Raw genomic sequence first — 14,896 nt, forward strand, 5'->3', positions numbered from 1 at the left:
GTAATAAAGTTACATTTTTTTAAATATATTTAACTAGGCAAGTCAGTTAAGAACAAATTATTATTTACATTGACGGCCTGCCCCTGCCAAACCCTAACCCATACGATGCTGGGCCAATTGTGAGCTGCCCTTTGCGACTCCAAATCACGGCTTGTTATGATACAGCCTGGATTTGAACCAGGGTCTGTAGTGACGCCTGTAGCACTGAGAGTGACGCCGTACCTTAGACTGCTGCGCTGCTCGTGTGTTTACATTACACTCGGTGTAATACACTCAGTGATGAAGGTATGGGAATCTGAAAATCCACAGCAGATTTTTTGAGAATTTGAAAATTGAGTGGTCATGGGATAGAAATGTATAAAGTTGACATTACATAATAAAATCCACGTTTTAAATCATACATTAGCAATTTATGTTTTAGAAACTACTGTTGTTGGTTTGGCGTCAAATAAGCCTCTCTTTGTATGTTATTTGCCGAATCTCAGTTTTCCATGTGGGTTTTATGCTAAGGTTCCCTCTTTCAATTTGGTAGCAAACTGAAAATTGCATCTTCTTTAGGTTTGCTATTTTTATTCTGTCATCTACTGATCATTCATCCACACTGTGTGTCTCATCAATGCAGGCAATTTATGACAAATGTATAAAGTATATGTTTTATAAACTCATGAACACCAGCGAGTTTATTAGCCCGGTATCGTTAGTTTTGGTGAATTATACTCCTTATACTTATACATTTTCGCCACCAGAGGGAGACACTGAGTAATCTTTCAAGTTTATTTGATAATTTTTGATACTAAAATGGATGACAGTTTGTTCTGATGTAGTGAATATGAGACACATGGAAATAATGTATTTATTTTTATTGTAGTAAATTAGGAATTAGTAGGAATTGTTAAATCCACCATACGATCACAATAACTTTGATAACTTTGATAGACATTTCAACTGTTTTTTTGTTAGTATATTTATAGGTCAGATTTATGTAGAATTGCTGTGGGAGTGCTATTTATATCCCGTCACTACTAATCATTCATCCATACTGTGTGTGTCCCATCATTGGAGCTTTGGAAATAAATGAACTATCCATCCATTGCTCCTTCCTGTGTTGACTCACTGACTTGAGGGAAGGGACTAGGAACTAGCTCGATATCTAGGAAGGTCATGCTAGGTTGATATCTAGCTCAAGCTTCACCTCATGCTTTTCATGAACTGTGTGATTGTGTTATCTAGTGGGAACCCGTTAGCACGGTAGGCTTCTTGCCGTGGGCTCAAATCAAAAGAGAAAATCAACCTGCTTGCTCCTTTATGTTCGGTCAACTTTTCGATATGGATGTTACGTTTGATACCGGAGCTACGAGCCATGCGTCCAAATCACTAAACAATCATTCAAAGCAGTGTGCTGACGCCTGTATGACTTTATTAGCAGCACGTGATCAATGGCGTCTGAAGCATAATTTCATCGAATAACAAACAGCCTGATTGGTTTGGTATTGGGCTTGTTCAACGCTGCAGGCGACTGCCAACTGACTGATCTACAAATCACTATACATCATAAATAACTACTCATTATTATTTATAAATCAGTCAGTCAGTCAATTTACCCACAATGCAGCATGGATTTGATGTTCTTGATCAAGGCCAGTGATTTAGTAGGAAGACATAAAGGCTACGCTGCTACGGTGTGGGACGTCATCTATAATAATGTGGCTGTTCAAAATTCTGTTTCGCTCAAAGCGTTGAGTAATGAACCTATTTTTGACACAATTGGCTGGAAAGCATCAATGCTTCAGGAAGCTTTGTTTCCCCATCACTACTTTTCAGCATGTTCTCTGTGAAGAAGACAGTGGGAGTTTTGTAACTTTTACAACCTTGGCTTACTGCTAGCGCGCTAGCTGACTGACACCTGTAATCTTTATATTTAGGATTTTGGGGATTTTCCCTGCCATCATTCTGTATGTCTCTGGCTAAGATAACTGCATATAGCTAACATTCTTTGATATTTGGTCAGATGGCGTTATGTATTTCCAAAACGTTGGTTTATTTCGATCACTCAAGTCATGAGTGGAAACGATTGGTTTAATTTGAAGTTATTTCTGTTGTTGTTTACATCATAGGGAATAGGCTGGTCCTCCATATTACTTTACACCTGACTTTGGCATTCTTCTGAATTATAATTTGATTTCCAGGTTTTAATTAAGTATAATATTTAAGATGACTGATTAGAAAAGTATCATCCAACCATCGGGTATCTCACTACATCCTCATTTGCCATGTTTTGAAATATACAGACAGATGGATTAAAAGTAATTTTACATTGTATAACTGTACTTCTGACAGCCAACTTTCTAACTCCTCCCATAACTTTATGACGTCATAACATTCCCAGAAGGATTATTGAGTCATTGTTAGTTTTAAACTTAAGACATGACTCTGTCGTTGTGCTGTAGAATTAGTGAATTATGTCTCTTGTATAATAAGGGACTATCATTTGTCCCAACATCACAGGCCACAGACTTTGATACAGTTCAAGACTTCCAAAAGTTTTTCCTCTGTTTGAAATCAACAGAGTTTTTTTTTTTTTACACCTGCCAATTTAAATCCATTAAATGAGACAAGTTACCGGACAGGACATATTGCTAATGTTCTTCATATTGATAACCTGAATGACAATTAACTTGTGGGCGGTGGTGGTGATGACGGCCTATTGGATGACGTCGTCCATCGGGATTCCCCAAAAAAGAAGACACTCTGGATTGATCACTGTAGTCAGATGTGAAGGAGGAGGTTGATCATCAGGAGTCAGATGTGAAGGAGGAGGTTAATCATCAGTGAAACTCTAGGATTGTGGCTGGGCTGGCGTTTACACTTCCAGCTTGGTCATATATTTTGATACATTGAATGTTGATATTGTGAACCTGTGTTATATATTTGTACCTCCTGTTTCAGGAAGTGATGTCACTAAGTACTGCCCCTATATATACAGTGCATTTGGAAAGTATTCAGACCCCTTCACTTTTTACACATTTTGTTACGTTATTCTAAAATTGATTAAATATATGTTTTTCCTCATCAATCTACACACAATACCCCATAATGACAAAGCAAAAACAGGTTTTTAGAAATGTTTGCAAATGTAACAAAAACAACAACTGAAATATCACATTTACATACAGTATCAGTCAAAAGTTTGGACACACATTCAAGGGTTTTATTTTTACTATTTTCTTAATTGTAAAATAATAGTGAAGACATCAAAACTATGAAATAACACATATGGAATAATGTAGTAACCAAAAAAGGGTTAAACAAATCAAAATATATCTAATGTTTGAGATATTTCAAAGCAGTCACCCTTTGCCTTGATGACAGCTTTGCACACTCTTGGCATTTTCTCAACCTGCTTCATGAGGTAGTCACCTGGAATTATTTTCAATGAACAGGTATGCCTAGTGAAATGTTCATTTGTGGAATTTCTTTCTTTCTTAATGTGTTTGAGCCAATCAGTTGTGTTGTGACAAAGGTATGTGTGGCTCTCATGAGGATTGCCACAGGAAAGGAAGACCCAGAGTTACCTCTGCTGCAGAATATACCTTCATTAGAGTTAACTGCACCTCAGATTGCAGCCCAAATAAAGGCTTCACAGAGTTCAAGTAACAGACACATCTCAACATCAACTGTTCAGAGGAGACAGCGTGAATAAGGCCTTCATGATTGAATTGCTGCATGCAAAAACACTGTTTTCAAAACCTTTATTAAAGAACAAGAAGGCCCACACTGTTTACAAAAAAATTGCTTTTCTTTCAAAAACAAGGACATTTCTAAGTGACCCCAAACTTTTGAACGGTAGTATACATCTACATGATGTATTGTTACACCATGTAGGAGCAGTATAGACCTAGTCTGTTCATTATATACATCTACATTATGTATTGTTACACCATGTAGGAGCAGTATAGACCGACAGTAGCTGGCTACTTATTTAGATTTAGTTTGACTTAATGAAACTGCCTTAAATGTGCTGTAGTAAAAAAAGAAAAATTCGCACTAATCAGTCAACACATTCAGGTCTCTGTATGTCTCAATATAATAGTATTATTTAATTAAATCCATTTAAAATAATCTTTGTCTGAAAATAAAATATGATCCTCAACTGCGTTTCCACTCCAGTCAGCAGACGGCGATGTGCGTTATACAGGATACTACAGTTATACTGGATACTACAGTCATTCAGGATACTAGTTATACAGGATACTACAGTTATACAGGATACTACAGTTATACAGGAAACTACAGTTATACACGATACTACAGTTATACTGGATACTACAGCTATACAGGATACTACAGTTATAATGAATACTACAGTTATACTGGATACTACAGTTATACAGGATACTACAGTTATACAGGATACTACAGTTATACAGGATAGTACAGTTATACAGGATACTACAGTTATACAGGATACTACAGCTATACAGGATACTACAGTTATAATGAATACTACAGTTATACTGGATACTACAGTTATACAGGATACTACAGTTATACAGGATACTACAGTTATGCTGGATACTACAGTTATGCTGGATACTACAGTTATACAGGATACTACAGTTATACTGGATACTTCAGTTATACAGGATACTACAGTTATACTGGATACTACAGTTATACAGGATACTACAGTTATTTAAAAAAAAAAAAAAATTTCACCTTTATTTAACCAGGTAGGCAAGTCAAGAACAGGTTCTCATTTACAACTGCGACCTGGCCAAGATAAAGCAAAGCAGTTCGACACATACAACAACACAGAGTTACACATGGAGTGTAACAAACAGTCAATAATACAGTAGAAAAATAAGTCTATATACAATGTGAGCAAGTGAGGTGAGATAAGGGAGGTGAAGGCAAAAAAAGGCCATGGTGGCAAAGTAAATACAATATAGCAAGTAAAACACTGGAATGGTAGATTTGCAGTGGAAGAATGTGCAAAGTAGAAATAGAAATAATGGGGTGCAAAGGAGCAAAATAAATAAATAAATACAGGTAGTTGTTTGGGCTAAATTATAGATGGGCTATGTACAGGTGCAGTAATCTGTGAGCTGCTCTGACAGCTGGTGCTTAAAGCTAGTGAGGGAGATAAGTATTTCCAGTTTCAGAGATTTTTGTAGTTCGTTCCAGTCATTGGCAGCAGAGAACTGGAAGGAGAGGCGGCCAAAGGGGGAATTGGTTTTGGGGGTGACCAGAGAGATATACCTTCTGGAGCGCGTGCTACGGGTGGGTGTGTCAAATCAGATGGCCTGTTGTCCGGACCTCAGGTTGTCTCTATGGGGGTGCCATAGGGTTCAACCCTCGGGCCGACTCTTCTCTGTATACATCCATGATGTTGCTCTTGCTTCCGGTGATTCTCTGATACACCTCAATGCAGACGACACCATTCTGTATACTTCTGGCCCCTCTTTGGCACTGTGTTAATTAACCTCCAGACGGGCTTCAATGCCATACAACTCTCCTTCCGTGGCCTCCAATTGCTCTTAAATACAAGTAAAACTAAATGCATGCTCTTCAACTGATCACTGCCCGCACCTGCTCGCCCGTCCAGCATCACTACTCTGGACGGCTCTGACTTAGAATACATGGACAACTACAAATACCAAGGTGTCTGGTTAGACTGTAAACTCTCCTTCCAGACTCACATTAAGCATCTCCAATCCAAAATTAAATCTAGAATCGGCTTCCTATTTCGCAACAAAGCATCCTTCACTTGTGATGCCAAACATACCCTCGTAAAACTGACCATTCTACCGATCCTTCGCGGCCGGTTACGACAGAGTTTGGGCGCGAACCCAGAGTCTCTAATGGCACAGCTGGCGCTGCAGTACAGCGCCCTTGGCCACCCGGGAGGCCCGGCATCACTTTTTACAGTGGATTTCCGCTGTTGTTGGCTTTTAACCATCTGTCTGACTTTGTTGTTCACACAGGAGAGAGACGGCACTATCGTGGATCCTCTGGGAGAAGTCAACAACCTCATGATGCTGACGAGGCAGAAAAGAGTCTCTCCAGATCAGAACACCTCAAGAAACACCTGCAGAGTTCCACAGGGAAGAGAACTCACTGCTGCTCTGACTGTGGGAAGAGATTCACCTCCTCAGCAGGCATTAAAATTCATCAGAGACTCCACACAGTAGAGAAACTTTATAGCTGTACTCAATGTGGGAAGAGTTTTATGTGGGAAGAGTTTTACTCATTCAACCAGCCTGATATCACACCAGAGAACACACACAGGAGAGAAACCATATAGCTGTGGTCAATGTGGGAAGAGTTTTACTCAGCTCAGCAGCCTGATATCACACCAGAGAACACACACAGGAGATAAACCATATAGCTGTAATGAATGTGGGAAGAGTTTTACTACTTCGGGCAATCTGACTCTTCACCAGAGAACACACACAAGAGAGAAACCTTATAGCTGTACTCAATGTGGGAAGAGTTTTGTTCAATCTGGCAATCTGACAGTACACCAGAGAACACACACAGGAAAGAAATCTCCAGATAATCTGATAAAAGGTCTCATATAGTAAAAAATACATACATGAAGGAGTTGTTTCATGATATCAATGAATTAATGTCACAATGTAAACACATTGTAGTAGGAGTATTTTAATAATGTCACAATGTAGAACATTGCTTGATTTCAACATGATATGGATATTAGCCTCAGGGGGAAAATCCAGGCTCTGAAATGGAAGATTACTATTTATGTGATTTAACTAAACCTGACTAACACAAAAAGAGCTGTGTTACACGTACCATGTTGGTGACCCTCTTGAATCAAAATGCAACACTTCAAAATGTAGCGAGCTGTTTTCTACAAATTGTCCTCTAACCAGGGATGTACACATTATTCCCTGATTCTGTGTAGTTTTTGAGCTGTTAGTTTTAACAGGACGTGCAACCTCATCTCCCACCTCTCGCACAATTGATTTTAACATGATATCGATGAGTGATGAGAAATAAGTGTTGCGTTCCTTTGTTTAGCGACCCCTACATTTAAATGCATCTCTCCCAAATGAAGCTGACTGTCTTCTACAGGTTGTCCTCGAACCAGTGAACTTAAAGATATCTCCCATTTCCATGTGTTTTTTTTAGATGTTAGTTTCAACAGCAAGTACAACCTGATCTCCCCCCTAATCGATATCAGTGATTTATTGCTACTTGTCAAAACAACAGGGTTTTTGGTGCTTGTGTTCATGGTGAGGACAACTTGTTCCACCTGAGCTGGTCCAGGTTCTATTTAAGAGTGTCTGGCCCAGTGCTCCAGTTCTCTTGATGGATGTGGAGAGTCAACACCTTTTTGGTTTGCTTCCTGTCTTTAAGTTTGGTGTGGGTTTTTCTTTTGTTTTCCTCTTCTTGGGCAGATTTACTGGGTCTCATGGTGGGAGTCTTTTTGTCCCAGTTGTTGTTACTTGTCAACTTTCATTGGACACCCCAATAGTGTATAGTGTCTTTCAGAGCCCCTCCTAAAACACAAGCTAATATTTTGGGTTGGATATATTAACATTTTAATGACATTTCCTTAGGATGCTCATTAGTCTTTAAGTTATTTTTTTTTAAATCTTATGTTTGTGTACTAAATATGTTTGTTTATTTTCAGTTTTTTCCTGTGAAGTCATTGTGTTGCATCCATTTCTGAAATGTGCTGTATAAATAAAGCTTGATTTGAACATATTGCAAAACAAATTAACCCAATGCCTGACCAATCAACAGACTCTTGGTCCTACTTTCCCAGCCTGCTGAAGGCGAGGTGGAGTGGTAAACACCACCCCTGGCTCTACCAGGGACTTGAGGTGGTCTCCCACAGCTTTGCTCTGCTTATGTCATGTTCTGTGGCCTTGCCGTTCCATTTCTTGACTGCCCCTGTAACACAGAAAGAAACACATTTAGCCATATTATATAAAACACTCAAAGTAATGGATATGGAGCATCTATGGCCTCAGTTACACCTGGCACCTAAATGTGACTTCTGATCACTCCAAGCTGCATTAGGTTCAGAACAACCAGTATGGGCCTTTGACATTGTCTGGAATCAGTCAGGCCACTGAATATGCATCAGCAATGTCAAAAGATGAGTGGGGAAAAGTACATTTTTACACAAGTGACCTTCATAATAAATCATAAATCAAATCAAATGTTATTGCATTCCTAGCTCCAACAGTGCAGTAATATCTAATTTTCCACCATAATTTGCAAATAAATTCATAAAAAATCCTACAATGTGATTTTCTGGATTTTTTTTCTCATTTTGTCTGTCATAGTTGTCTGTCATAGTTGAAGTGTACCTATGATGAAAATTACAGGCCTCTCTCATCTGTGGGAGTGGGAGAACTTGCACAATTGGTGGCTGACAAAATACTTTTTTGCCCCGCTGTATGTAGGCAGCATCCTCTCTGCGTTAGTGATGGAAAAACAGCTTCTGACTCTTGGTCCCAGCTTTGATGCACTTGTACTGACTTCGCGTTCTGGATAATAGCGGGCTGAACAGGCAGTGGCTCGGGTAATAACAAAGAACAAATGTGTGTGCCTGAGGGGAAATTCACTTTCATACAGCCAAAAGGGGTGACAAACTACACCCAAATCAGTGGACAATTTGCACTAATGTAAATAAACATAGATGATGGAACATATTCCCTTTTGCTTACGTGATGAACCGCTAAGGGGACATAAATATTTACCATCTAAACTAATGTGTGACCTCTCACCTCTCTGGCTGTAGAAGTGTTCTTCCTAACCAGTCCCTCAACAGCTCTCTGACCGAGCTCCACCCTCACTGGGTCTTCAGAGGAGAGGAAGGCTGAGGAGGGATGGAAGGATGAATGGATCAGTCAGTCAATAAAGTGAAGAGCTGCTGTCTATGCTGTCTGACAAAAATCACTATTTTAGTAGTTCATGAAAGTAAATAATGACTGATGAATACCAACTATCAATCACTTAGATCATGTATTTTCAGGTTGAGATACATCCTTGGGACGTCGCTAGCCTGTTGAAGTTGACCTTTAAAATGGTTAGGGTTTAGGGTAGGGATGTCCCAAGGATCCCAGATAGCATTGACCATTGTGCATTATTCTGTCCCTTTTACATAGCAGGTGATGGGTTCTGACTTCTGTACTTTTAAATATGAAATATCGTTATGTGAAATTAGAAACAATAATGTATGTTGATGCTAATATGATGTACAATATTCCATGATATTTCTATATGATAACAATAGAGTAATATATTTAATATGCCATGTAGTATTTTTTAACAGTTTCACTAATTCATTTTAATTAACTTAATCATTATGACACAGCCCTCACTGTTGTCATTGGTTACACTAATTGCACTGTTTGTCTACATAACCTGGTTTAAGTATTTATGACATCACCCTGAGGAAGGCACAGTGATGCGAAACGTTGGTCAAAACCCATTAAATTGCTTGGAGCTTATACATGGAGTATGCGACTTTCTTTCTTTTGATAGTTTATTTGCTGTTAGTCAGCACCTCCACACAAACAATTTTTCTGGGTGTGAGCAAGCTCACGTTTTTTAAGGGTAGGTAACAACACATCTGCCATGCTGATCCTCAATACAGGGGCCCCTCAGGGGTTCGTGCTCAGCCCCCTCCTGTACTCCCTGTTCACTCATGACTGCACGGCCAGGCATGACTCCAACACCATCATTAAGTTTTCCGATGCCACCTCCATGCTTCACGGTTGGGATGGTGTTCTTGGGGTTGTACTCATTCTTCTTCTTCCTCCAAACACAGCGAGTAGAGTTTAGACCAAAAGCTCTATTTTTGTCTCATCAGACCACATGACCTTCTCCCATTCCTCCTCTGGATCATCCAGATGGTCATTGGCAAACTTCAGACGGGCCTGGACATGCGCTGGCTTGAGCAGGGGGACCTTGCATGTGCTGCAGGATTTTAATCCATGACGGCGTAGTGTGTTACTAATGGTTTTCTTTGAGACTGTGGTCCCAGCTCTCTTCAGGTCATTGACCAGGTCCTGCCGTGTAGTTCTGGGCTGATCCCTCACCTTCCTCATGATCATTGATGCCCCACGAGATGAGATCTTGCATGGAGCCCCAGACTGAGGGTGATTGACCGTCATCTTGAACGTCTTCCATTTTCTAATAATTGCACCAACCCCATTGTTGCCTTCTCACCAAGCTGCTTGCCTATTGTCCTGTAGCCCATCCCAGCCTTGTGCAGGTCTACAATTTAACCCCGATGTCCTTACACAGCCTTCTGGTCTTGGCCATTGTGGAGAGGTTGGAGTCTGTTTGATTGAGTGTGTGGACAGGTGTCTTTTATACAGGTAACGAGTTCAAACAGGTGCAGTTAATACAGGAGAACAGGAGGACTTCTTAAAGAAAAACTAACAGGTCTGTGAGAGCCAGAATTCTTACTGGTTGGTAGGTGATCAAATACTTATGTCATGCAATAAAATGCAAATTAATGACTTAAAAATCATACAATGTGGCCTCCCGTGGCGCAGAGGTTAAGGGCGCTGTACTGCTGTGCCACCAGAGACTCTTGGTTCACGCCCAGGCTCTTTTGTAACCGGCCACGACCTTGTCCTTGTCTCAGGCTTCTGGGTTGGATGTGCGCTGTGTTAAAGAAGCAGTGCGGCTTGGTTGGGTTGTGTATCGGAGGACGCATGACTTTCGACCTTCGTCTCTCCCGAGCCCGTACGGGAGTTGTAGCGATGAGACAAGATAGTAACTACTAACAATTGGATACCACGAAATTGGGGAGATTAAAGGGGGTAAAATAAAATAAAAAAAATGTAATAAAAAAAAAAATCGTACAATGTGATCTTCTGGATTTTTGTTTTAGATTCTGTCTCTCACAGTTGAAGTGTACCTATGATACAAATTACAGACCTCTACATACTTTGTAAGTAAGAAAACCTGTGTATCAAATACTTGTTCTACCCAATGTATGTACATATTACCTCAATTGCCTCGACTAACCGGTGTCCCCGCACATTGACTCTGTACCAGTACGCCCTGTATATAGTATCCACATTGACTCTGTACCGGTATCCTCTGTATATAGTCTAGCTATTGATATTTCATTTCTGCTCTTTAATTACTTGTTCCTTTTACTTCTTATTCTTATTTGTACTTTTTAAAACTGCATTGTTGGTTAGGGGCTTAAGTCAGCATTTCACTCTAAGGATTCACTGTAAGCATTTCACTACACCTGTTGTATTCGGCGCATGTGACTAATACAATTTGATTTGATAGACTCATAGTACAGAATGAATGACTGACTGCCCAGTTCAACATCAGTTCACCATCTTACTTCATACTGTATTGGAGCAGCAGCAGCAGACTTGATCGTTGATGCTAATCATCATGTTTTGAATCTGAGAGTAAATAGATCCGACTACAACTCTAAAAATGAAGGGTTCAACTGGAGTTGTTCTCAGATCCCCTAAGAAACGTAGGGTTCTTAATTACCCTAAAGTGGACACACTCCCATCAGTTTCTGAGACAACTGCCCAGACTTTGTAGACTGTTTAATAATGCCTAAACCTCATCTTTATCAAACTATCCATTAAAGAGAACTCAAAACCTGCGTTAGTCTACATATGGGTTGTTTAAATTGTATCTAATTATATTCCCAGTATTACTTTATCAAATCTCTAGTAATCATTATACACACATACAATTCATCATATTTTCACAGAATCCATATAAAACGTAAGAAATTCTCAGGTACTCACGACAACCATTCCATTTGCTTTTTCAAGGACTCTCCACAGCAACGAAGCAGCTCTCCAAACATACTCCCAGCGGAACCCAAACAATATATGTTTGTTTTCCGGACAATGACCGGAATTCAATGGTTCTCTAACCTCCCAGAGACCACGGCAAAATCAAGCCTCCCAGGAACTATAGACCTTCCGCTGCTTTCTAAAATATCATTCCGCTCTCAATACCACCCCATGATACTCTATGATGGGCAGTGAAGTAACAGAACCCCAAGATAACATTATATCAAAGCTTATTATCCACATGTCAATCATCTGATTAAGCATATTTCTATATGAGGAACTATAGACCTCTAGGAGGAACTATAGACCTCTAGGAGGAACTATAGACCTCTAGGAGGAACTATAGACCTCTAGGAGGAACTATAGACCTCTAGGAGGAACTATAGATCTCTAGGAGGAACTATAGATCTCTAGGAGGAACTATAGATCTCTGTGAGGACCGAAAGATCTCTGAGAGGAACTATAGATCTCTGTGAGGAACTTTTGATCTATGTTACTATCCAAACTTCTGATTAAGACTCAGTCACACAACTCACATATCACACAACTCTCATATCACAGTCACACAACTCACATATCACACAACTCTCATATCACAGTCACACAACTCTCATATCACAGACACACAATGTTGTTTCCAAACATACCTAATCAATTAGTTGTTTTTGAACAATATTTTAACCTGCACCTACAGGAATATTTTCACATTTCTATGTCATGGTTAGTTCCTAGGATAATGCAACTCATACATTTACATCTGTCAATACTTCTAAAATGGGGTACAGGTTTAAAACAATTACAGGTTTAAAACAATTACAATTACACCTTACAATCTATATCATAAATTGCCTTAACTAGTAAACACAGATTATAGTTTTCATCCAGTTCACTCAGAGCCCCCTGACTCGGCCCTGTTTACGCCTCCAGGGTGCCCCCCTCACACAAGAATACACACTCAGTGCCTACGAGGCTATTCTAAAAACTCCACTTGTTTCGCTCACCCCTTTCTTTAAAAAAAACTAGGTTGGAGAAGTGTTATCCACTCGGCTCGCTGCCTCTCAGATCAAAGGTGGGCCCATCTGCTCCGTTCCCGAAGTGTGGTCTCCCTAAGATCCCAAGTTAGAGGGATCCCTCGTGCACCATTTACCCAGGTCGCCAGGAGCGGTCACCAAATCAGGATTCACATCCCCATCGCCAAATGTGGTGGTTAATTTCTTTAATATCAAATGAGGAGACAAACTTATCACACAAGTCAAAGTTATTCTTAAACTACATCTTTATTCACTTAATAATAAGGGAGCAGGCCAATACAACGTACACATATAAAGTGAATCAATTGAGTGCTCTACGATAATGATGGCTTGTCGACAAATCACCCCCAGATGAAAGTTCAAAGGTCTTTTACAGCCAAGATACACCCCTTTCAACCTACATGACGACTAACAGGTGCATAGAACGGATCACAAGGTTAAGATTTGTATGAAAGATAGTATCTGCCGTAAAAACAGTAGTCTTTGTGTGGAGACCAGGGTCTGGCCCTGAGGTCATCTCTCCCTGGTACCATATAGAACAGAAACATTAACTCATGCTCTGGAATTAGGTCTATTTAGGTTTTATCACCCAAAAGACATTGTAAATCTCATGTCAGTGTTATCTCCCAGAGGCCCATCCTCAGTAGAACACACAGACACAATAGTTATAAGAACCCTCTATTCTGTTGCATAAAACAACCACTTGATGCAATAAAAGTATTATAACATAATCTTGCAATTTTTGCTCTCTCAGAGTCCACTGAAAGTTGACTAGTAACAACAACTGGGAGCCACTAAATCTAACCAAGAAGAGGAAGACAAAATAACTGGTGTAACACATACTGACTAACGAGGTGACACCAATCAGTGCGCCCTACGTTCAACCTCAAAACATAAATGGAAAAACCAAAGCCAGTAACACTTTCCCCCTTAAAACCTCTTCATCCTACCCCCTCCTTTTTCGAACATTCTGTTAAGAATCGCGCAACTTTTCAGCGACCTGCTACTCATGCCAGGAATATAGTATATGCATATGATTAGTATGTGTGGGTAGAAAACACTCTGAAGTTTCTAAAACTGGTTAAATCACGGCTGTGACTATAACAGATCGTGTGTTTCATCGAAAAGCGCAAGAAAAACTGCTCACTGAAAGCTAAAAATAATATCCATGCGTCACTTTCATGGGTTGTTAAAAGGGCACAAAATTAATTATGGACCTGCATGCAATTCCTACAGATTCCACACGATGTCGCCATTGTCGTCATTTTCCGGGGAGTTTTTTGTTGGTAAATCCAACTAACTGGATTCCATTTCTTCCGGTCTCCGCCAGGATGTTTTGAAGTGCACATTTTCAGCCATTGATTTGAAGAAAAGGAGCTGTTGAATACACATCGCCCTGTAATCATTTTGATAGATTATAAACGTTTACTAATACCGAAAGTTGGATTACAAAAGTATTTCGAAGTGTTTTGTGAAAGTTTATCGTCGACTTTTTTAATTTTAAAAAATGACGCTACGTTTTAAAACTATGTTTTTTTCTGAATTTCACAGCTTCCATAGATGGCTATTTTGGGTATATATGGACCGATTTAATCGAAAAAAAGACCCAATAGTGATGTTTATGGGGCATATAGGAGTGCCAAGAAAGAAGCTCGTCAAAGGTAATGAATGTTTTATATTTTATTTATGCGTTTTGTGTAGCGCCGGCTACGCTAAATCTTTGTTTACGTCGCATTCAGGCATTTTGGGGTGTTGCATGCTATCAGATAATAGCTTCTCATGCTTTCGCCGAAAAGCATTTTAAAAATCTGACTTGTTGGCTAGATTCACAACGAGTGTAGCTTTAATTCAATACCCTGCATGTGTATTTTGATGAACGTTTGAGTTTGAACGAGTACATTTAGCATTTAGCGTAGCGCATTTGCATTTCCAGGTGCCTACTTGAGACATCTGCGTCTCAAGTAGGAGCAAGAAGTTTTTAAGAAAACAAGTTTGAAAAGTTGGCACCACCAACAGAAAATAACTTCAATTTCACAT

Source organism: Oncorhynchus clarkii, chromosome 7, assembly GCF_045791955.1.
Source record: "Oncorhynchus clarkii lewisi isolate Uvic-CL-2024 chromosome 7, UVic_Ocla_1.0, whole genome shotgun sequence".
Lineage (NCBI taxonomy): Eukaryota > Metazoa > Chordata > Actinopteri > Salmoniformes > Salmonidae > Oncorhynchus > Oncorhynchus clarkii.